At 41.3% G+C, this 25,607-nt stretch overlaps 1 protein-coding gene across 2 annotated transcripts in view; it reads left to right on the forward strand.

The window, feature by feature from the left end:
* Window positions 1-25,607, forward strand: part of LOC110489724 (heparan-sulfate 6-O-sulfotransferase 1-B) — a 100,993-nt gene that overhangs the window by 35,857 nt on the left and 39,529 nt on the right. Inside the window, exon 1 of one of the 2 annotated variants that reach the window (XM_090199418.1) lies at window positions 258-2,545. The exons of the other annotated variant lie outside the window; for it this stretch is intronic. The gene's annotated coding sequence lies outside the window, so the exon portion shown is untranslated. Of the gene's footprint in view, window positions 1-257; window positions 2,546-25,607 lie in introns of those variants that run through there. 2 annotated transcript variants of the gene reach the window in all.

A 25,607-nucleotide genomic window follows, 5' to 3' on the forward strand; every position in this document is an offset into this window, starting at 1 on the left:
ACACACTGGCGTGCAGAGGATATCTGCCTCGTTGCCACTGTCTAGTCAATAGAGCTATCTTACACTGTGACTGTTTCCGCAATAAGCTAAGAGGGGCACTTGTATGACTTTATCTCATAGGGATGACAGCTGAACTCTTGCTCTGGTTTTTCTTAAAGTTTCGTAATCATACGCCTGGTGGTTGAGTCTCTGCCAAAAGGCAGAAAGTCTGCTCTGAAGTTTTTTCGGCCAGCATCTGTTTGAGGTTAGTGGCGCATGGGATAGTTATGGTAGAGAGCTCATGGAGTGACAAATTAAAGAGTTTACCCACACAAGACACACTATGCCCTCTTTGTTTCAAAGAAGGCTGAAAGCCTGGTTAGCGTAGCTACGCCGTTCAGGTTCCCATTTAGTTAGATTGTTATTTGTATTGGATAATCCTTGTTTTGGATTCTGTACAGTCTGAATTTACTCACTGACTCATCAAGCCTGGCCCTTTCTGTAGCCCCCCACTATCCAGAAGGTCACAGTTCATTTAGCATGGTTGCCTGAGTGGTTGCCGCCAGACAACAGAAGGAGAAAGATCAAAGGTCAGCATGGGGACACGTTTCCGAGGGGCGCTCCTTTATTGGTGTGATTAGATTACCGCTCCGGAGGGGGAGGCATCTCGTGTCAAACGCTACTGTTTATCAAGACCTTGGTGGTGAGGTACTGTCCAGCCGGACAAGGCAGGGGGCCTAGCTATGGTTCCAGCACGGTCCCAGCACGGTCCCAGGATGCCTGGGATTTATCGCTCTTTTCCTTCCTCTGATGTTTATCGTATATGACCACTCTCTTCGAATCTTGATAAAAACCAGTAGCCTTGTTGAATCAGTTCATAGTACTATGTCCATGTTATCCCAAATCCAATCTGGATGGGAACATCTAACTAAAATACCGTTATGGTAATCATCTTGATTGATGGTTGGTGTCTTGGCTCTTGGGGATGGGGGTGTCATTGCATGAGCCTGACCCCCACTGGTCCCCATCACCCTGTTTTATACTCAGCCAAAGGGGGTCAGAAAGGGGTCAAGTGCCCAGTCGTCATTCATGTCGCAATAACTTGAGATCAAAGTACCCATCCACTGGTCCTCTACCTCGTAATAGTAGAGGAATCATAGTGGTTGTGGGGTACCAAAGGGAGTGATGATGCAATCAACCATGAGACCAAATAGAGTCCTGTCAGATAGCATTGTCAACAGTGCCTAGACAAGGTTTGGTGCATCCACTCCTGACAGTTAATGCCAACAACAGCTGTGGTACTGACAGTGTTTTATATTACTATAATGATGATGGTGATTATGATTGTGGCTCATTTGTTAGATCAAATGACGGGGTGGATATTCCACTCAGTGGGTATCTCTTTGTAAATCCACACCCAGAGTTCAGGAGGGCTTCTGTGGATTGTCAGTCCCTGGTGGTTAAGATTATCCCTCGGTGAGATCCCCGTTGCACATTGTAAATACTACTAATCTGTCCCCCACAGCATATTGTGTGGCATTTAGGGGCCCTATAAAGCGATGATATACTGTACTACACACAGACTGCTCCAATGGGGGTTCACTGGCACACATAAAGGTAAAGATTGAGGCTAATATAGGCTATCCAGCCTTTAACTTCTCCAACATCCAGCATCATTCCCCCCTCTCTTGCTACCTGGTCTGGGATTAGTCAACAGGAATCGGATGGATTATGAATGAGATATGTTTTTAAATGCAGTTCAAGCTGCCATTAGCACAAAAAAAAGCTGCACTGAGCTTATTTCTCAAATAAGCTATTTCACTGATCCCAGTGTCAGTTCCCCTCTGTCCAATTACAACATGCAGTAGTACAGCTTCATTTGCAGCCTCTTTCAACACTAACCAAAACATGGCGTCGTTTGTGGACACTTCCTGCCAGGAAGGTAGAAAATCATAAAAACGTGCATTTGGGAGGAAAATATGTGATCCATTTCTCTACAACGGCAGCTTTTCCTTCCCCATGCTGCTCTCCTTCTGGTCAGAACAGCAGCTCTTACCGGCAGCTGACAAAGGGCAGCTGACAAGGGTCTCTCTCGCACTCGGGAGAACAGGAGAATACCACTCCGCTTGCCCCGTGTTACAACGAGCCATGCATATTGCATAGACTCCTTTCTCTCAGAATCCCATAGAATTGTACAGAGTGAATACAGATGAACATGGGAATGAGATGTATTGTACACTTCCTAAGAATAGAATCGCTTAATGTGGTCTGGCACCTCCTAAATCTTTAATGCGCCATTGTTTCACTCTCTTAAATGAACTCGCATGTGTGCACACACACACACACACACACACTGAAATTCCTTTTTTTTTTATGCATTCTGTAGTTAATCCGTTGGCGCAACCCTGGCTTCAAAAGACATGTTTTGATGAAGCGTAAACATCTTTTGGTGACTGTATTCATATTCTCTTACACCCTTTTTTTCTTTTCTGACTTTCTCTCCTATTTGGTTTGCTCGCTGGCTGCTTCCTGCCTTGTGGTGTAACACCTACTACCTCGGGTCAAGGTAAGAATACTACTTCCTAGTACTTCCACATCACTGTCCCTTTCTTGTCCTTCGTCCCTCGTTTCATTCAACAGCAGTTTGGTGTGGATGTGTCAATTTGATTGAAACAGTGTTTGAAACATTTTCTCATGTGGATGCCAATAGGAATGCCCCACGGGAAACAGTGTCCCATTCCACTTCGGTGGCACTGCCTTTTGACCATATGGGCCCCAAATAAGGTGGACATGTGACAGCAAGCACCGCCGAGGCCTTGAATGAACTGGTGCTCTTTGATGTGGAGGAGGGGACGCTGGAGGAAGACAAATGACTTGTGTGGAGGGAAGGAGGCACAGTCAGAAAGATACCAGGGCTGACAACAGGAGAAGAAAGTGTAGGCTGAGGAAGTGGTGAAGTGGACAGGGAATAAGCACAAAGATGTAGAAGCAGGGTGACAACGGCATTGCTCAATTTGACTTTTCAATTTCAATTTGTTTTCGTGACAAAGATGAAAGCATATTGGCAAAGCCAAGCTATTCTTCATATCTTCCAGTCAGTGTCCTCTTTTATACTTATCCTAGCATCTCTCTGAGGTTTTTGAGTTGGCTTCTTGGCCAGGTATTTCTAAATAGATATTCTATATTTCAGGATAACATCCTTTTTTTAAACTCTTGGTTAAAAAATACAAGCTAAATAAGGTCAACTATTTATCGAAGTTGTTCATCAAGGAATGGATCTCAAAACACTGCCACGTTGTCTTATCGAGGAAAACATATTTAAAGGTTAATCACCCATCAAAGCTGTCTTCTCTCTTGAAAAGTTACCTCACTGTTAACAGTATCAAAGCAGTTGAAAGGGATGAAATGTCAAGAAGTGGATGGGAAAGTAATTTTTTGAATTTGAGTTTCAAGTGTCACTTTCATGTGTTTAATAGCTCTTTGGTGTGCTGATAAATACACTACATGACCAAAAGTATGTGGACACCTGATCGTAATCTCTCGAACATCTCCTTCCAAAATCATGGGCATTAATATGGAGTTGGTCCCCCTTTTGTTGCTATAACAGTCCAGAACACTCTTCAGTAAGGCCATTCTACTGCCATTGTTTGTCTATGGAGATTGCATGGTTGTGTGCTCGATTTTATACACCTGTCAGCAACGGGTGTGGCTGCTATAGCCGAATCCACAATTCGAAGGGGTGTCCCCATACTTTTATATATCTATTGTGTAACTCTGCCTCTTCGCCAGTACCTCAGTGGTGTCAAGCAGTAGTTGGCCTATACCATGTTTCTTTTCTGACATGCTTATTTTTGCCAGTGAGAGATTCATGCCACTGACCCTATGGATGTTCTAGCATTGGGAACATGCCATCATGTATTATGGACAACCATTGCTGCTCCCAGATATCATAAGGAATAGATGTCGTGACCACTGTGGTAACATTCTGTATGGTAAATTCACCTTTCTCCAATTTCTCTGGACTGCTGATGCCTTTTGTCATAAATGTCATAAGGAGTATGTATCTATTGGAAAACCACCCTTTTCCATATGTGAGATTAGGCCTATACTCTTGTCATGAGCCAACGGGTAATAACCCTTTGAATGAATAGTTTAATATAGAGTCAATGTGGGAGGGAAAGCGAAAACCAAATTTGAAAAGATTAAGGGGTTTGTGTGAGTATTGAGTGTTTTGTGTTGTCTCTCCTTTGTGTTTTGTTTTTACTTCTGAGTTTTCCTTTAGCTCCAGCTTTGACTCTAGGGTTTTGTTCACAGAGACATGTTGAAAGGTCGTGCCCTTTCTGTGACCCCCAGAGAAAGTTTGCGACCCTCTGGCATTTGTGTTGTGACGTGTCACTGTGGCCGGAACCTAGCTGGCTCTGAGCATTTGTGTTTCTCCTGTACATTTGCGTTAGAATTCTCTCAGCAGTGACCTTCCCACAGATTCTTCAATGCGTTATGATTAGGAGGATGGGCCCTGACAGTGGAAAGCAACACCAGCTATTGCCATAGAAACAGAATTATGGTGGTACGTTTTGCAAGCCAGTTTTTTGCAGTGTCAGGTAGAGCTTGGTTATATGGACAAAAATCCATATGGCAATAAATTGCCTGAGTTGATGGGACAACGATAAATGGTAAGATAAGTTTAACATTAATGTGCACCACATGTTTTTATGTATTATCTTTGAAAATACTACTACTAGTTTGATGGTTGTTATTAATTAAGCTATTATTTGTCACATTAACAATCACCTATATTAGCAAACTTATTTCATTTTAAACTTCACATTTCTCTAGTATAGGCTGCTTACCATAATGAAGGATATCAGCGAAATTCCTGCTGTTAGTGATCGGTATGGTCGTGTCGATCATGTTCGGTTTATCGTCCCAGCTCTATTGTCGAGCTCATTGCTCAGCCCATGAAAGGTGGGTGATAAGACCTGGGTGTTATAGATGCTTAACTTCATACAAAGGTGTATGTATTGCATGGGAAAATCCAATGCCCCTCTCTCCTTTATGTAAATTGAGATAAAGAGAGAACATTTTGCCACTGTTTAATGACCATCATGCATCACTTTAACTCCACAGGATGAGTCACAGTGTGTAGGAGTATTGAGAGATAAGAGAAGCTACTGACCCTGTTTCCAACTTGACACCCTGCCCTTTAAACAGAGATGGGTCTAAATTTAAACAAAGATATCTTGAGATGTGTAGAAAAGCCAACTTTCAATATAGGGTCTGGCATGTATTAAGCACTTATTCTTTAGACATGCTTAGTCAGTCGACACATCCCCAAACCTTAGAAGAGACCCCCCGCCCCACAATCCCACCCACTCCTTACTTCATCCCACCGTTCCCCATGGTCCCATCACTCCCTTGTGGGCATGTCTTGAGACATAATGTGGAGAGCAGAGCAAGACCTCTTTGAGTAAGCGCCATCTGTGCATAATACATGTCCCCAGCACCTCCAGAATGGATGAAATATTCAGCGGTTTCAGGGGATGAAAAAATGATGAACCGAGTTGGAAGGAATCCCACTAATTTCAAACTAGTCAGCTCCTTCTCCCACTTTGTAGCCTAGATAAGAGAAAATGCCCTATAACTGGGAATGGAGGCCAGCAACATTTCTGTTGTTTACAACCAGTTTGAAAAGATTACTTCCTTGACCCCCTTTTCTCTCGATGGACTGGAGAACACCTGGATGAAACCGATTTGTAATTTTCTTTTTCATTCCATTTTGTTTGGTCTGTTGTCCTGAAATTGACTTCTTTGTTCCCGGTTCAAACCAGCTGTGATATTGTTGTGCTCTTCGGCGCTTCCCCAGCGTAGCAGACAGACACCAGTTAGGATCAAACTGTGATTTGTGTTCTACTTTTTACCTTGTACTGTGAGCCGTTATCAACTAAACCCACTGCGTAAGCTTCCGCGTTATAGTCTGCCAAAATCAACAACATGAATAATGATCAAAGGAGCCACGCCATCTTGCAGGACAATGCTTTGTCTCTACAGTCTATGAAAGCGAAACTTGTCGGAATCAGACTCTCTCTTATGTGTGCGTGGGGGTTGGCAAGAAGGCTATGACGAGAGGGAATGTGAATACATTTCACAGATATCGGCATGCCCCATAATCTAATAACCCCTCCTTGCAGGTGCAAGCGTTTGGCACAGTTCCCAGCCTGCACCTGCCTAAACCAACCCTGAATAAGTATTTCTTTTTTTTTGTGGGCAGTTGCGTCTCTTGGAATTGGTCGGTCACCAAGATCTACCTGCACCAAATGGGGATCCATTCCCTGGCGCTTTGATTCCTCCATCAGTGATTCACGGCATAATTATTATGCACCAATTATGTTTAAGCAAAATGATTCAAGGTGCATATGGCCTTGACGGTAAACCTGGTCTATTAGTGTAGTGGCCAAGTCAGGCAGAAGGTGCTGAGGAATGATGGCGAGATGGAGATTGAGAGGCTGAGGCTACCGGGGAGGGTGGTTATGCTTGTAAAGGCCCTTATTAACTAGTGGGATTTAGCTTATGTCTCTTCGCGAGTTAAAGGAGAACAGGAGAAGGGGTCATCGGGGAGCGGCTATTACATAGCTCGGTTCAGGCCCTCTTCGTCTCAGAGGTTAATCTCAGTGGAGCGGTGCGCTTCTCTGCCCCGTATTTACAATAATGGAGATTAGCTCTTCGCTACGGTTCCGCCGGGTCTCGGCTAATATCTTTCTGCATGCACTCATTTGTTTATTCCTTCACACTTTGAGACCTCTCCGATATAAAAGGTGAAGCCTGAGCGCTTGAGACGTCAGCTGTTTTTTTTGGCTTCACTGAAGGAGAGTAGCAGAGGGATAGTGCTAGAAAAGGCTATGACCTTGAACATGCCTTACATGAAAACGTTACATGAATAGGTGAATATATTACCACAGAACAAAAGGCTGACTAACAGATGGAGCCAATACAGACCCGAGACAACGAGTAAACACTTGTTCTTTCGCAGACAAAGGTGGACACAGGGAGAAATCTAAATGATGGCCATTGTGTCTAAATTAAACAGGAAAATTGATGAGAAAGATGCACAAGTACCAGGTTTAGGGAATTCCAAACAAAGCATAGGTTACAAACGCGGGTGTCATGTCTAGGACAAAAGATAAATGGCAGGCTGGATGTCTCCTAATGATTATGGAGGTATAATTTGATTTCACATTCGCTCAACCTGTCCTTTTCACTCTCTCTCTCTGTCCGTCTTTTTTTTAAATGGTCGGTTACGGATGCCAGACATAACTCCCGATCTTAAAGGGGAAACAGTGGTATTAGCCTATCTACAAAACTGTGATCTTCAAATGTAGTTTATTTGATTAACTGGTTTAGACCTAGAAATGAATTGGCTTAATATGTGCTGGGGAGAGATGAAAACAGACCCAAAGACGTTAGTGTTGTCACGTCACCATACCAGAACTTTGACTTCGATACCAGTACCAGGTTTAGTGTCCCGATACTTGATTATGATACCACAACAACAAAAAAGAAGGCATATTAACCAAAGTCACAGAATGGCACTTGATCCACAGACAAACTCAGCTACTGCTCAGTTCAGTCATTGGGCATCTTTTGAGTTCAATGTCATTACATTTGAATATTTTCATTGACATTTGTTTAGAGACAGCCATGTATGCATTATGTAAAAAAAAATGTAACTAGGCAAGTCAGTTAAGAACAAATTCTTATTTTACAATGATGGCCTACACCGGCCAAACCCTCCCTTAACCCGGACGACGCTGGGTATTCAGACCCTTTACGCAGTACTTTGTTGAAGCACCTTAGGCAGCGATTACAGCCTCAAGTCTTCTTGGGTATGACGCTACAAGCTTGGCACACCTGTATTTGGGGAGTTTCTCACATTCATCTCTGTAGATCCTCTCAAGCTCTGTCAGGTTGGTTTGGGAGCGTCGTTGCACAGCTATTTTCAGGTCTCCAGAGATGTTCGATCGGGTTCAAGTCTGGGCTCTGGCTGAGCCACTGAAGGCCATTGAGACTTGTCCGGAAACCACTCCCGCGTTGTCTTGGCTGTTGGAAAAAGATTCCAGGTGAAGCTGGTTGAGAGAATGCCAAGCGTGTGCAAAGCTGTCATTAAGGCAAAAGGTGGCAACTTTGAAGAATCTCAAATATAAAATATATTTTGATTTGGTTAACACTTTTTTGCTTACTACATGATTCCATATGTGTGATTTCATAGTTTTGATGTCTTCACTATTATTCTACAATGTAGAAAATAGTACAAATAAAGAAAAACCCTGGAATGAATAGGTGTGTCCAAACTTCTGACTGGTACTGTATATATTTACAAACAAAAATATATGGGGGATTGGAAATTATGCAGACAAGTACATTGATGGAAGCCACAATTTATCTGCACTATTAAAGCACATCTACCCTCTAAAAAAAGAAAAAATAATCACTATGCATTAGAGGTCGACTGATTATGATTTTTCAACGCTGATACCGATTATTGGAGGACCAAAAAAGCCGATACTGATTAATCGGACGATTTAAAAATATATATATATATTTTTAAATAATTTAATTTGTAATAATGACAATTACAACAATACTGAATGAACACTTGTTTTAACTTAATATAATACATCAATAAAATCAATTTAGCCTCAAATAAATAATGAAACATGCTCAATTTGGTTTAAATAATGCAAAAACAAAGTGTTGGAGAAGAAAGTAAAAGTGCAATATGTGCCATGTAAGAAAGTTAACGTTTAAGTTCCTTGCTCAGAACATGAGAGCATATGAAAGCTGGTGCTTCCTTTTTCTTCAATATTCCCACGCAAGATAAACTAGTAATATCATCAACCATGTGTAACTAGTGATTATGATTGATTGTTTTTTATAAGATAAGTTTAATGCTAGCTAGTAACTTACTTTGGCTTACTGCATTCGCGTAACAGGCAGTCTCCTTGTGGAGTGCAACGAGAGGCAGGTGGTTATAGCTTTGGACTAGTAAACTGTAAGGTTGCAAGATTAGATCTCCCGAGCTGACAATGTGAAAATCTGTCGTTCTGCCCCTGAACGAGGCAGTTAACCCACCGTTCCCAGGCCGTCATTTAAAATAGAATATGTTCTTAATTGACTTGCCTAGTTAAATAAAGATGAAATAAAGGTGTAAAAAAAAAAAGGCCAAATCAGTGTCCAAAAATGCCAATTTCCGATTGTTATGAAAACTTGAAATCGGACCTAATTATTTCGGCCATTCTGATTAATCGGTCGACCTTTACTATGCATCAACTTGATAGGCCAATTAGCATGCACTGAATGTGATATGTGAGTTGTGAGGTACAGTGTTGTGCGGTATCCAGATTTTCATACAGGGTTATACAGTATTACCAGAAGTGCACACAAGGGACGCTATTTTTATTATTATTATTATTTTTACACGCAACTGGATATAATTTATTTGACACATCTTAGATTTCTTATAGTTATACTTAACGTATAGTTATAAGCAGTGGCATAGAACGCATCCCCTGCGATGCGGTGATGCCCCCAATGGTATTGAAAATCATAGTGTAGGTATTAGAGGTCGACCGATTAATCGGAATGGCCGATGAGGGCCGATTTCAAGTTTTCATAACAATCGGTTATCGGCATTTTTGGACACCGATTATGGCCGATTACATTGCACTCCACGAGGAGATTGTGTGGCAGGCTGACTACCTGTTATGCGAGTGCAGCAAGGAGCCAAGGTAAGGTGCTACCTAGCGTTAAACTTATCTTTAAAAAAAACAATCAATCTTAACATAATCACTAGTTAACTACACATGGTTGATGATATTACTAGTTTATCTAGCTTGTCCTGCGTTGCATATAATTGATGCAGTGCCTGTTAATTTATCATTGAGTCACAGCCTACTTCGCCAAACGGGTGATGTAACAAGCGCATTCGCAAAAAGAGCACTATCATTGCACCAATGTGTACCTAACCATAAACATCAACGCCTTTCTTAAAATCAATACACAAGTATATATTTTTAAACCTGCATATTTAGTTAATATTACCTGCTAGCATGCATTTCTTTTAACTAGGGAAATTGTGTCACTTCTCTTGCGCTCTGTTTAAGCAAAGTTAGGGTATATGCAGCCGTTTGGGCCACCTGGCTCATTGCGAACTGTGTGAAGACCATTTCTTCCTAACAAAGACAGCCAACTTCGCCAAATGGGGGATGATTTAACAAAAGGGCATTTGCGATAAAAGCACAATCTTTGCACGAATGTACCTAACCATAAACATCAATGCCTTTCTTAAAATCAATACACAGAAGTATATTTTTTAAACTTGCATATTTAGTTAAAAGAAATTTCATGTTAGCAGGCAATATTAACTAGGGAAAATGTGTCACTTCTCTTGCATTCATTGCACGCAGAGTCAGGGTATATGCAACAGTTTGGGCCGCCTGGCTCGTTGTGAACTAATTTGCCAGAATTTTACATAATTATGACATAACATTGAAGGTTGTAGAAGGTAACAGCAATATTTAGACTTAGGGATGCCACCCGTTAGATAAAATACAAAACGGTTCCAGTCTGACTGAGCGGTGGTAGGCAACAGCAGGCTCGTAAGCATTCTTTCAAACAGCACTTTCCTGCGTTTGCCAGCAGCTCTTCGCAATGCTTCAAGCATTGCGCTGTTTATGACTTCAAGCCTATCAACTCCCGAGATTAGGCTGGATTAGGCTAAAGTACCTATTAGAACATCCAATAGTCAAAGGTATATGAAATACAAATGGTATAGAGAGAAATAGTCCTATAGTAACTACAACCTAAAACTTACCTGGGAATATTGAAGACTCATATTAAAAGGAACCACCAGCTTTCATATGTTCTCATGTTTTGAGCAAGGAACTCAGCTTCTCTAGGGTATGTGGGACGCTAGCATCCCACCTGGCCAACATCCGGTAAAATTGCAGATCGCCAAATTCAAAATACAGGAATACACATAATAAGCATTCAGAAAATAGTGTGATACATCGGTTTAAAGATGAACTCCTTGTTAATCCAGCCGCTGTGTCAGATTTCAAAAAGGCTTTACGGCGAAAGCATACCATGCGATTATCTGAGGACAGCGCCCCGTGTAAAAAAGCATACAATCATTTACCAGCCAAGTAGAGGAGCCACTAAAGTCAGAAATAGCGATAACATTAATCACTTTGATGATCTTCATATGGTTGCACTCACAAGACTCCCAGTTACACAGTAAATGTTTGTTTTGTTCGATAAAGTCCCTCTTTATGTCCCAAAAACTCAGTTTGGTTGGCGCGTTTTGTTCAGTAATCCAATGGCTCCAAGGCGGTCACAGCAGACAGACGAATACAGACGAATACATACTAAAAGTACTGGTAAAGTTCTTTGAAACATGTCAAACGATGTTAACTTGTTATGGCTGCAATCCCACTAACGGGATAAGTGTCATCAACAACCGCTGAATAGCATAGCGCTACATTCAAGAAATATTACTACAAATATTTATATTCATGAAATCACAAGTGCAATATAGGAAAACACAGTTTAGCCTTTTTAATCCACCTGTCGTTTCAGATTTTGAAATTATGCTTTACAGCGAAAGCAATCCAAGCGTTTGTGTAAATGTATCGATCGCACGACAAAACATTAAGTACACTTAGCATCAGGTAGCTTGGTCACGAAAATCAGAAAAGCAATCAAATGAATCGTTTACCTTTTGATCTTCGGATGTTTTCACTCACGAGACTCCCAGTTACACAACAAATGTTCCTTTTGTTCCATAAAGATGTATTTATATATATATATCAATACTGAATGAACAATACTGAATGAACAATAAACACTATTTATTTTTTTTGTTTATTTTGCTCCTTTGCACCCCATTATTTCTCTCTACTTTGCACATTCTTCCACTGCAAATCTCTCTCTCTCTCTCTCTCTCTCTCTCTATATATATATATATATATATATATATATATATATATATAAATATCAATGGGCCGATTAATCGGTATTGGCCTTTTTTGGTCCTCCAATAATCGGTATTGGCTTTTTTTGGTCCTCCTATAATCGGTATTGGCGTTGAAAAATCATATTCGGTCGACCTCTAGTAGGTATTTTGAAATACACCGGTATTTGGTATAAACGGTATATCGCCCAAGCCGATGACTCACAAAACTCAAAGGCGCAGTCTAAACCTAGACTCAGCCTTGAATGCAGTTGTGTTCCTACACAGGTTTTAATTGTTGCTGAATTGTTCTGTTACAGTACAGACATTTAAGTTATCAGTGCACAACACCTAGAGCTTGTAGGTTTCTGATTCATCTCGCGCCAGCGGAATGGTCTCGTGGGAGGCCAATATTGATTCTGGAGAGAGTTTACTACCCGGCTATAAGTGTGTGTCTGCTAAAACAATTTTTGCTCACACAGCCCAGTCTGTCTGAGTCTGAGCGGACAGTTCAAAGTCTCATAAGGGCCCTTGTTGTTTTTGCCAACGTTTCTTCCCCCCACTGTTTTGATGCTATAAATAGAATTTGTGGAGATGAGTGCCCTCAAGGTGTTCTTAGACGAAGCTCGGAAGAAGTTTTAGCCACTTCATAAACTCCCTGGTTTCTCCATGGCTGGTTGGTTGTTTTGCCTTAGTGATGTGACCACTTCTGCCATTATAGGCCTGTGATGCCTGGTTGGCAGATGCTGATACAGTAGGTTGTCTGTTTACATGGCAAAAGGCTCCGAGTGGCCACAGGTCAGATCTTGGGCCAGTGCCAACGACTTGGCACTGTTGCATTGTTGGCACTGGCAGATTAGAGGGAGGTGCGATGTGATGTTGGGTTCCTTTGATTAGGGTGGGTGTGTCTACAGAGTGAAAGACTTTCAGTCTAGCGGGCCCCTGAGCACTAATCTGTCATTTAATTAGCTGGGCTATCTGTCACTCTAATTGCGGGGCGGTCACAGCCTGTCAGATTGGCCCTGGCATACCCGCTTTTACCCCATCCCCCGTTCAGGAACGGCAAGGGCTGTCTAACCTCGGGGAATGTGGCACCTCGTTCTGTAAACGGGACTACAGGCTGCAGGCTTTCCTTTGAAGCTCCATGCCGCTCCTGCCGGAGTATAACCAACCCGAACTCTCCTCCATCCGACTGCCTAACCACAATGTGCGAGTAAGCACTTGTCAACGAGGGTGTCTAACAACTCACCCAAAGCGTATATTGTTCATAAATGTTTCAACTGCCTTAAGCCTCCTGAAATACAGTATCAGTCAAAAGTTTGGACACACCTACTCATTCCAGGGTTTTTCTTTATTTTTATTTTCTACATTGTAGAATAATAGTGAAGGTATCAATACTATGAAATAACACATGGAATCATGTAGTAACCAAGAAAGTGTTCAACAAATCTAAATATATTTTATATTTGAGATTCTTCAAAGTAGCCACAGCTTTGCACACTTTTGGCATTATCTCATCCAGCGTCATGAGGTAGTCACCTGGAATGCATTTCAATTAACAGGTATGTGTTGTTTAAAGTTAATTTGTGGGATTTCTTTCCTTCTTAATGCGTTTGAGCCAATGACTTGTGTTGTGACATGGTGGTGTGTGTGTGTGGGGGGGGGGGGGTGTAATACAGAAGATGGCCCAAGTCCATATTATGGCAAGAACAGCTCAAATAAGCACAGAGAAACGACAGTCCATCATGACTTTAAGACATGAAGGTCAATCAATCTGGAACATTTCAAGAACTTAGACAGTTTCTTCATGTGCAGTTGCAAAAACCATCGAGTGCTGTGATGAAACTGGCTCTCATGAGGACCGCCACAGGAAAGGAATACCCAGAGTAACCTCTGCTGCAGAGGATAAGTTCATTAGAGTTAACTGCCCCGCAAATAAATGCTTCAGAGTTCAACAGACACATCTCAACATCAACTGTTCAGAGGAGTCCTTCATGGTTGAATTGTTGCATAGAAACCACTACTAAAGGACACCAAGAAGAAAAGACTTGCCTGGGCCAAGAAACACAAGCAATGGACATTAGACTGGTGAAAATCTGTACTTTGGTCTGATGAGTCCAAATTTGAGATTTTTGGTTCCAACTGTTGTGTCTTTGTGAGATGCAGAGTAGGTGAACGGATGATCTCCGCATGTGTGGTACCCATCGTGAAGCATAACGGAGGAGGTGTGATAGTGTGGGGGTGCTTTGCTGGTGACACTGCCAGTGATTTATTTAGAATTCATGGCACACTTTAACCAGCATGTCTACCACAGCATTCTGCAACTATACGCCATCACATATTTTTTGCGCTTTTGTGGGGCTATCATCTGGTTTTCAACAGGACAATGACTCAATACACCTCCAGGCTGTGTAAGGGCTATTTGACCAAGGAGAGTGATGGAGTGCTGCATCAGATAACCTGGCCTCCACAATCATCTGACCTCAACCCAATTGAGATGGTTTGGGATGAGTTGGACCGCAGAGTGAAGGAAAAGCAGCCAACAAGTGCTTAATATATGTGGGAACTCCAAGACTGTTGGAAAAGCATTCCAGGTGGAGCTGGTTGAGAGAATGGAAAGAGTGTGCAAAGCTGTCAAGGTAAAGGGTGGCTACTTTATTTAACACTTTTGTGGTTACTACATGATTCCATTTGTTTTATTTTGCAGTTTTGATATCTTCACTGTTATATTATAGAAAATAGTAAAAATAAAGAAAAACCCTTGAATGAGTAGTTGTGTTCAAACGTTTGACTGGTACTGTATGTCCGAGCAGCCTCGGTTGCTTGAGTCCGAGCAATAGTATCACCCCAGAAATACAGAGTGCTATTTGTATCGACTTACACAAACAATTGCCAGGCACAAACCCTCATGCAGCTATGCCCAATATCAATACGGGCCTCTTTCCTCCTCTAAAGGAGCATTCCTAATCAATGTATGCTTCTTTGGATTGGATATCTCCCTCTATCTCTCTCCCTGTCCCTGTATGAACTGGAATGAAAATGTACTCCTTTGGCATATTAATTATCGGCATGCGGAATTAAACCGGAATTGTCCCTGTCCCCGAGGGATGAGCTGTGCATGGGGAATAAAGAGACTTTATCTTCTGAGGTTATTCACTCTGAAGCGTGACAGTCAGGCCCACCCTTTTCTCACGTAATAACATACTGTAACCAACTATTGAATCCTATCAGCACCTTTAGTGAAATACAGCCCCACTGGGGATTGTCTCTTTCCTTTTTTGCTAGGTGATTCTACTTGGGAGATATATAAGAGAGGGGGAGGAGGCGGCTGGGGTTCATAATAATGTAGTAGGGCTGTGACAGTCATGGAATTTGGGAAGACGGTATTTTGGCCAGCCAAATGACCGCGGTCACCGTAATAATAGTTCAAAATAAACAATTAAGTGTTATTTTTTAATGAAAATGTTCTTCTCTCACCGCTCCTGACTACGTGCTGCCATATAAGTTGAACATGCGTCCCCATTCAAGTCAATGATAGCATAATGGTTGTACTGGCAGCCATTGCGAGTGTCTACGTTGTAGATGACAAAGGTTAAAGCTGCAATATGTAACTTTTTGACGACCCGACCAAATTCACATGTGAGTTATAGATCTGTCATTCTCACTGAAAGCAAGTTTAAAAAGTGGTAGATATGTTCTATGTGCGCTATTTCTATGTTTCCCGTTTCTAAGTTTTTTGTTTTTGTGTATTACTTTCGGTTTTGTACACCAGCTTAAAACAGCTGAAAATACAATATTTTTGGTTATGGAGAAGATATTTCACAGCGGTTTAGATGGTACAATGATTCTCTATACTTGCCTGTTTTGTTACATAAATCGAAATGAGGTAAACTATCATTTTGGTAAACAGGAAATGGCAACGCGATCTCTGCATAGTGCATCTTTAAGACAACAGGACAACAATATCCCATAACTCTTTGCAACAATGGAACCAGCTATGCTAGTTTGCAATGGCCCTGGAAATAAGTCTCTCACTGTTGCCGCCGGTTATAGACCCCCCTCAGCTCCCAGCTGTGCCCTGGACACCATATGTGAATTGATTGCTCCCATCTATCTTCAGAGTTCGTTCTGTTAGGTGACCTAAACTGGGATATGCTTAACACGCCGGCCGTCCTACAATCTAAGCTAGATGCCCTCAATCTCACACAACTCATCAAGGAACTCACCAGGTACAACCCTAAATCTGTAAACATGGACACCCTCATAGATATTATCCTTACCAACTTGCCCTCCAAATACACCTCTGCTGTTTTCAATCAGGATCTCAGCACTCACTGCCTGCATCCGTTATGGGTCCGCTGTCAAACGACCACCCCTCATCACTGTCAAACGCTCCCTAAAACACTTCTGCGAGCAGGCCTTTCTAATCGACCTGGCCCGGGAATCCTGGAAGGATATTGACCTCACTGATATAGCCTTTGGTTCACTCCAGACCTGACTGCCCTCGACCAGCACAAAAACATCCTGTGGCATACTGCACTACCATCAAATAGTCCCCGCAATATACAACTTTTCAGGGAAGTCAGGAACCAATACACACAGTCAGTTAGGAAAGCAAAGGCTAACTTTTTCAAACAGAAATTTGCATCCTGTAGCTCTAACTCCAAAATGTTCTGGGACACTAAAATCCATGGAGAATAAGAGCACCTCCTCCTAGCTGCCCACTGCACTGAGGCTAGGAAACACTGTAATCACCGATAAATCCACGATAACCGAGCATTTCAATAAGCATTTCTCTACGGCTGGCCATGCTTTCCTCCTGGCTACCCCAAACCCGGCCAACAGCTCCGCACCCCCCGCAGCTACTTGCCCAAGCCTCCCCAGCTTCTCCTTCACCCAAATCGAGATAGATGTTCTGAAAGAGCTGCAAAACCTGGACCTGTACAAATCAGCCGGGCTAGACAATCTGGACCCTCTCTTTCTCTAAAATTATCCGCCGCCATTGTTGCAACCCCTGTTACTAGTCTGTCAAAGCCCTCTTTCGTATCGTCCGAGATTCCTAAAGATTAGAAAGCTGCCGTGGTCATCCCCCTCTTCAAAGGGGGTGACACTTTAGACCCAAACTGTTACAGACCTATATCCATCCTGCCCTGCCTTTCTAAAGTCTTCGAAAGCCACGTTAACAAACATATCACCGCCCATTTCGAATCCCACGTACATTCTCCTCTGTGCAATCCGGTTTCAGAGCTGGTCAGGGGTGCACCTCAGCCACGCTCAAGTTACTAAACGATATCATAACCGCCATTGATAAAAGACAGTACTGTGCAGCCGTATTCATCGACCTGGCCAAGGCTTTCAACTCTGTCAATCACTGTATTCTTATCATCAGACTCAACAGCCTTGGTTTCTCAAATGAATGCCTCACCTGGTTCACCAACTACTTCTCAGATCGAGTTCAGTGTGTCAAATCGGAGGGCCTGTTGTCCGGACCTCTGGTAGTCTCTATGGGGGTACCACAGGGTTCAGTTCTTGGGCCAACTCTTTTCTCTGTATATATCAATGATGTCGTTCATGCTGCTTGATCCACCTCTACGCAGACGACACCATTATGTATACATCTGGCCCTTCTTTGGACACTGTGTTAACAAACCTCCAAACGAGTTTCTATGCCATACAACACTCCTTCTGTGGCCTCCAATTGCTCTTAAACGCTAGTAAAACTAAATGCATGCTCTTCAACTGATCGCTGTCTGCCCGACTAGCATCACTACTCTCGACGGTTCTGACTTGTGGACAACTACAGAATATGTGGACAACTACAAATACCTAGGTGTCTGGCTAGACTATAAACTCTCCTTCCAGACTCATATTAAGCATCTCCAATCCAAAATAAAATCTAGAATTGGCTTCCTATTTCGCAACGTGTCTCCTTTACTCACGCTGCCAAACACCCTCGTATAACTGACTATCTTACTGAGCCTCAACAAAATAGCCTCCAACACTCTACTCAGCAAACTGGATGCAGTCTATCACAGTGCCATCCGTTTTGTCATCAAAGACCCATATACCACCCACCACTGCGACCTGTATGCTCTTGTCTGCTGGCCCTCGCTACATATTCATCGCCAGACCTACTGGCTCCAGGTCATCTATAAGTCTTTGCTAGGTAAAGCTCCGCCTTATCTCAGCTCACTGGTCACGATAACAACACCCGCCCATAGCACCCGCTCCAGCAGGTATATCTCACTGGTCATCCCCAAAGCCTTTCCTTCCAGTTCTCTGCTCTCAATAACTGGAACGAATTTCAAAAATTGCTGAAGTTGGAGACTCATATCTCCCTCACTAACTTTGAGCATCAGCTATCTGAGCAGCTTACCAATTTACTGCAGCTGAACACAGCCCATCTGTAAATAGCCCATCCAACTACCTACCTCATCCCCATATTGTTTTTATAGACTTTTTTGCTCTTTTGCACACCAGTATTTCTACTTGCACATCATCATCTGCACATATCACTCCAGTGTTAATTTGCTAAATTGTAAATACTTCACTACTATGGTCTATTTATTGCCTTACTTCCTTACTCTATTTGCACACACTGTATATAGATTTTTCTATTGTGTTATTGACTGTACCTTTGTTTATCCCAAATGTAACTCTGTGTTTTTTGTTGCACTGCTTTGCTTTATCTTGGCCAGGTCGCAGTTGTAAATGAGAACTTGTTCTCAACTGGCCTACCTGGTTAAATAAAGGTGAAATAAATAAATACAAATTGGCTACGGTGCTGGTCCCAGATTTGTGACGATGTTGTCTTAACCTGTATATTTTTGACCTAGGCGAGTTTACCAATAGGAGCAAAGCAGGAAGTAAAATATGTGCTGTGATTCGTTGATTCAACTCAACTGTTTTGTTGTTTTTATATATATATATATTTTTTTAATTCAAATAACAAAAAAACAACTTAACATTGCTACATCAAACATGTCTAACAAAACAAAGGTATTAACAAGAAAATACTAAAACGTACAAAAAATATGAATACAAATAAGAATAAACATTTCTAGTGCAATTGTATTCACTCTGAAAAGATCTTGTTATAATGATTCAGGAACATGTTATTCTTGTTGTTATTCACTAGGGATAATGCCTTAACCAGATAACTAAATTCAATCAAAAATGTGTCATTTTGGTATAGAATTCCAGAATTTTGTTTTTTGTATGAAGTATTTGGCAACAAGAATTAAATAAAAAAATCACAATAATTTCAATGGTCTTGTTATCATTGCAATAGTAACATATAATATCCTTCATGTCAAAAACATGGGTAGTGTTCATAATGGTAAATAAGTATTCTGCAAGGTTTTCACAAAATTCTGACAAATTTACATTCAAAGAACAAGTGAGTCATATTATCACCCTTTTCACAAAAAAAAACTCATATCATCAATAGCCACAAATTTGGACAATGTAGAATTACATGGATATATCTTACATTTGTTTTGTATACAATATCTGTAAGGCTTTAACCAAGCTTTTTTTCAGACAATGTCAGGATTAACCATGTTCCAGAAAAATGTTCCTCTAGGCGTAAGTTGGTTCCGTGAATGGAGAATTTGTCTTATATATTTATTACAACAAGATTTCTCGAGTAAGCCCACGCCTTCCAAACTGAGTTCTGGATACGCTTTGTGATCATCACCAAAGCTAAGATGAGTTTATTAGTGTAGTTAGACCATTGGGAATGGCTTTGATCACAGAAATAAATTATCTGAAAGGTATTGGAAACTCATTCAATGTTATAAGTTGTTCATATGTAAGAATATTACCCCTTTTGTCAAAAACATCAAGAACAAAGTCAATATTCCTCTCATGCCTGCTGGGGTAGAACAATGACTTATTCCTTACAGTTATGTCTGAATTATTCCACAAAATAGCCTTATGTGGGGAAGAATTGTGCAGGAAACACATTTTCCAGGCCATTAAAGCTTGTTGGTGAAACCTAGCCAATTTAGTAGGTAATCTTTCAGGAATATAATTAAATTTCAGTAAAAATTGAAGACCTCCCAACTTATTAAACACATGATTTGGAATGAAATACCAAATTGATTCAGTATTGATCAAACATCTTCTTGAAAGTGTTATTCATGTCAACAAAATCCAACACTTCCAGACCTCTTTCAGTTCTTTTATTAGAGAGGACCGACTTTTTTAGTTTGACTTATTTTTCCAGATGAAGGTCTTGTTGATCTCTTTACAAGTAGAGGGATTTACAAATACAAATAATGAGGGGTACACAAAGCGAGACAGTCCCTCTGCCTTGGACAGAAGCACTCTCCCATAGAGTATAGAAAGATCCCTTTATTGCCAATTATTAAATATATTCCCGGTTTTCTTAATTTTAGGAGAGAAATGCACATGTTGTTTGACTAAGTGTTTTTTTGACAGATGTATTCCTAAATATTTAGCACAGTCCTTTACATGAATATCTTCTATTTCTTTATCATCAGTCATATAAACATAAGATTTAACATTTAGAATCATTCCGTTTGAATCCTGATGCAATAGAGAATGCAGTGATCGCTTTAAGAGCATGAGCGACATGGTCTTTGTCTCTTAAAAAAAGAGTAGTATCATCAACCAGTTGGGAAATGTGTATTTCTTTGTTAAAAATGGTTACGCCATGCAGATTTGCATTATTCAGAATATCTAGAGATAGAAGTTCCACAACCAAAATGAATAAAAATGGCGAAATTGAAACATCAAATTATTAGCCAAATATATTTTTGCAAGAAAAGACTTGGGTCATGGAAATAGATGGGAATTTTTCAAAATATAAAATCAGAGTTGTAGCCATTATATTGTGCCAAAGAGCTGATGCACTTAAAGAACCTTAAAGAATAATGGTTGATGAGATAGCTTGACAGTTTTCTAAAGAAAAGATCATCTATCTCAAGTCTGCATTTACAGATAGAATTAGAACAGCTTTACACAGATCTGGCAAAGATCAAGAGCAAAATGGATTGAAGAGGGGGAAAGAAACACTAGTTACTTTTTTGCACTTGAAAAGAGAAACTACAAAAGACTGCACTCAAAATTAATGATGTGTTAGGCAAAGATCCCATTACAATATCAACACATATCAACATTCCTTTTATGAAAACCTTTACAACTCACAATTTCAGGAAGATGGCTGTGAAAGCTACATTTGCCACATTCAGAATTATGTCCCTGTAATTGAGGATGTATTCCACTCAGTTTGCGATTCACCTGTGTCGATTGAAGAAATTAGAGGCCCTGAATTCAATGAAATTCTATAGACAGTTTGAGTTACCAGAAGACCCTATTTTTAATGTTTCAAGATTGCATTAAAAATGGGGAAATGGTCTCCACTATGAAACTGGGGCCAGATTCACCAAACCTTCTTAAGACTACATTTTTTCTTAACTGCCATTTTTTCCTTAACTGTAGACTTAAGAAGAAAGTTAAGCAAAGTTGCCATTCCTCAATAAAGTTATTGGAAATGTTCTTAGGGTTTTTCCTCAGTTTCTTCCTAAGAAAAAAGTTGGAATGAAAAATAAATGGGATTCTTGAAAATAATGCTTTAGGATTTCTTCTTGGAAATGTACTTAACTTTATGACGGCTAAACCCTTGTCTTGAGACGAATGGATACTTTTGGAAACATGAAAATGTTCTTGCATCACAGACACAGTTGCCTACCAGATATTTAAATACAGCAAGAAAACAAATTAAACATGCATTATCTAGCTAGCTAGTAATTAACAATATTTGAGAAGTGTTAAATAGCTAGCATTAGCTCGTCAATTTGCAAAGAAGAACTTGGTTAACTTAGTTATCGTTGTTAGCTATGTTGTTGGCTATAATGTCGGGACGCGTTGGCTAGCTAAGGTAGCTACCTAAATTACCGGTTGTGCAGTCCCTCTACCACCATCTCTCCTATCATGGACGACACCTTCTCCTCTAGCTGGTCCACATGAATGGTCTCTCAGCTCCCTTCTTCTTAGCAGCCGACTTGATGTCGGACCACTTCTTTTTTTTACGGCATCACTGTCCTTTGCCATACCCCCGACGGCAGAGACAGACTTGGCCCACCCTCTCTTTTTGGTGTCTGCAGTGACCCCGCAGTTATCAAGTCTCCCCAACAGCAACCTTCTCCTGGTTGCTATTTCCTCCATCATCACTTCACGCTCTTGTTTGCTGAAGTTTTTATTGCGCTTTCCTTGGTTATCTATTTTTGATTTTGATGTACTGTAGCTAACGTTTAGTCTAACTGTAATGTGTGAAAAATAATGTTTTTTTTGTGTGTGTTGCGAGCCAACTACAACATTTTTATTCTCAAGACAAAGCAAAAAAATGAATGTAATGAAATGTAAATCAACACTTTTTATTATAGTGGGCCAAATCCCATCATCCCTGTCACATAGGCTTATTTATTCGTTTCAAGTGTGTCACTAATGTCAATGCCACATAAGAAGATATTTACGAAGTTCCTAAGAAAACAACGAATTCCTAAGAACATTTTGAGGAATTGCATTTACGAACTATCTTATGAACTTCTTATTTTTTGTCTTAAGCAGCTTCTTAATTTTTTTTCGTAAGTAATGTTTGTGAATCCGGCCCCGGGGCCTTATTTCACTGATTCCGAAGCCCGATAATGATTAAACTCAACTGACATTACAAGAAATACATTCATTTACATGAGCACACATCATTTCAATTAACATTCTACATTATGGGGAGGCAGGGTAGCCTAGTGGTTAGAGCGTTGGACTAGTACCCACTATTTGTTCTTAACTAATTAAATAAAGGCAAAATAAATAAAAAATTACCATGGAAATGATTGCATCACAATACCAGGCACCCATGAGTTTACTAGTCAAATTGCTAGGGTTAGAGGTTATTTGGCTTAGTCAATTAGTTTAACTTTCACATAACTGAAATGACTAACTGCTTTTTTTGTTGTTGAATTCTTACCCCTTTTTTCTCCCCAATTTCGTGGTATCCAATTGTTAGTAGCTACTATCTTGTGTCATCGCTACAACTCCCGTACGGGGTCGGGAGAGACGAAGGTTGAAAGTCATGCGTCCTCCGATACACAACCCAATCAAGCCGCACTGCTTCTTAACACAGTGCGCATCCAACCCGGAAACACCGTGCAACTGGCAACCATGGTTAGTGTGCACTGCGTCCGGCCCGCCACAGGTGCACGATGAGACAAGGATATCCCTACCGGCCAAACCCTCCCTAACCCAGACGACACTATGCCAATTGTGCATCACCCCACGGACCTCCCGGTCGCGGCCGGTTACGACAGAGCCTGGGCACGAACCCAGTCTCTGGTGGCACAGCTGGCGCTGCAGTACAGGGCCCTTAACCACTGTGCCACCCGGGAGGCCCGACTAACTACTTTTAAGTAGTTTTATTTTCAGTTGTTAGTTAGGCCTCCTTGAAATAACCTTGTTCTATATGGTGAGTGGTTCTGTAAGATGATTTACTAGCCTGGTAGGTGGGAGTAGTCTAAGCTGTTTTACCATCCTGGAGATATCTTCTGGCCATTGTAAGTGTTGCCCATTAGCTGAGGTGACGGACTGACATGACGGGAGCAGGGTCAGCCCCAGCAGGTTGCTCCACCCGCTGCTCCACCCTCATTCCCAGCTGTCATCCACTGCGCCAGACAGGCATGGTGGCATTCCCCGGATACCAGGAATGACGACACAGCCAACAGAGTGGCAACGGAATGGAACTAGATCTATTACGCCCCGCTCTTTCCCCGTAATTATTTTCTCTGTAAGTGAAAGAGACCGACATGCACATTCCCCTGTGACGAAAACCTCTTTCCATATTGACATTCTAAGAAAAGTGAGCTGGCTGTACTACAGTAGCACACAGCTGTTATTTTAATACTGGTATGGGAAGCATACTTTCTTCTGTCTGGGAATGTTTGCTGTATCAAGGTGATCATTCCTTATGGACACAGTTCTAGATTCTCTTGGAAATGTGTTTTGAGTAAAGCCTCCCCACAGTGATTTTCTCCACCTGTACCCTCTGCTGCTACAGAGTGTATGTGTGCAGTAGTAGGCTAGATGGTGCAAGGTCTCCGCTGCAGCGTGCACTGCATATTGGAACAAAGGCCTCTGACCATTTCTATCCAACTGCCCTTTCTTACGCATCCCCACACGCTCTCCTTCTTATGACAGAATCATTTATTAGAATATTTTTAATAAATGGACACTTCCGAACATCCTTGAGGATTGAAAGGATTTTAGTATGGAATTGATAATACATTTCCAAGTTTATGGCCCACTACTTTACACTAATGGTCTGTTATGGAAATGTTGAAGCTGTTTAGAGTGAGTAAACACACAAATCGCTCCCTAATAATACCCAAAGGACGCGACTGACTGAGTGCCTTGAAGCAGTGTTTTTTTTTTAAATCATTTATTTGAACCTACTGAAACTATTTACTTTTTGGAATTCTTTCTGCTGTGGGGAATTAGCCTACTTAAAAGCACTTTAGGTTGTCAATTGATTTTAGTGTTGTTTTCTCTTATTTGCAAGGCCATTCCATAATGAAGAGTACTAACACCTAACAATTTCGAGATGATTGCGATTTCCTTTGTCGAAGAATGCGTCTTAGAGCCGACTTTCTTAGCACAGCAATATCCAAATTAAATCTGGTGTAGAGAGTTGGACATGAAGTCCTGTTATAGCCTATTGCTAAGGTTTTATACTTCCTTGAATAAGAACCAATCAGGAAATGGGTGATTGTGTCAGGGCCACAGTATGAATGAGCCCAGAGGAAAACTCTCCACAGTCAGCCATCTTACATTCAACAGTATTTCCATTCTGCTGGACCCATTCTTCCCCTAAAGAGGGGCGATGCAGAGGGCAGGGGATCTTTAACCTGCCACAACATTCCTTTATTCTGGCGTTTTCACGGCTTATCCTATTGCGCCTCAAGTCTATGTTTACAGGGCTTTGCAGATTTACCATGAGAATAGGGCCACGTCGGGGGATTTTTGCCGTGCACGCTCGACTGCATCTTGTTCAATATCACAACACTTTGATTTGCATGTTAATATGGCCCCCGCTGAAGTCACCCCATGAGACTCAACAATAAGCAAAGAAAGGATAGAGACTATATTCTCTGTATGTCTGTCTCGCTCTTCCCCCAGGAATAGTGATATTTCTTGTATCTTTTTTTTCGGGGGGGTGATCTTTTCTCCTCTTCGATATGCTCATAAATCAAAACACAAGACCGCTGCAACATAATTGAGTCGTTAAAGGCCAAAACGGTCATTTATAGGATTGCTATTGCAATTTGGGAGAGTACTCCCCTGCAAATGAACGCCGGCATCCATCTCGATCGATACAGGGCTGTGTGGTTGAGTCATCCAATCTTTCACGGATGCCTCCGTGAGACTAGGGGTTTTCTTGCTCAGACACCCCCCCCCCCCCCCCCCCCCCCCCCCATCTCTTTTGTGTGCATTCTAGTTTTTAGTTTTAGAGCTTTTTTCTTTTCCATTCCTATAGTGGATTCATCCCAGGAGTTTTCCAGGGCGATTTGTCAGATTCATTCTCTCATTAGGTACACATCTTCTCCCA

The sequence above is a fragment of the Oncorhynchus mykiss genome, chromosome 15, assembly GCF_057628025.1.
Source record: "Oncorhynchus mykiss isolate SJ-2025 chromosome 15, ASM5762802v1, whole genome shotgun sequence".
In the NCBI taxonomy this organism is placed as follows: domain Eukaryota; kingdom Metazoa; phylum Chordata; class Actinopteri; order Salmoniformes; family Salmonidae; genus Oncorhynchus; species Oncorhynchus mykiss.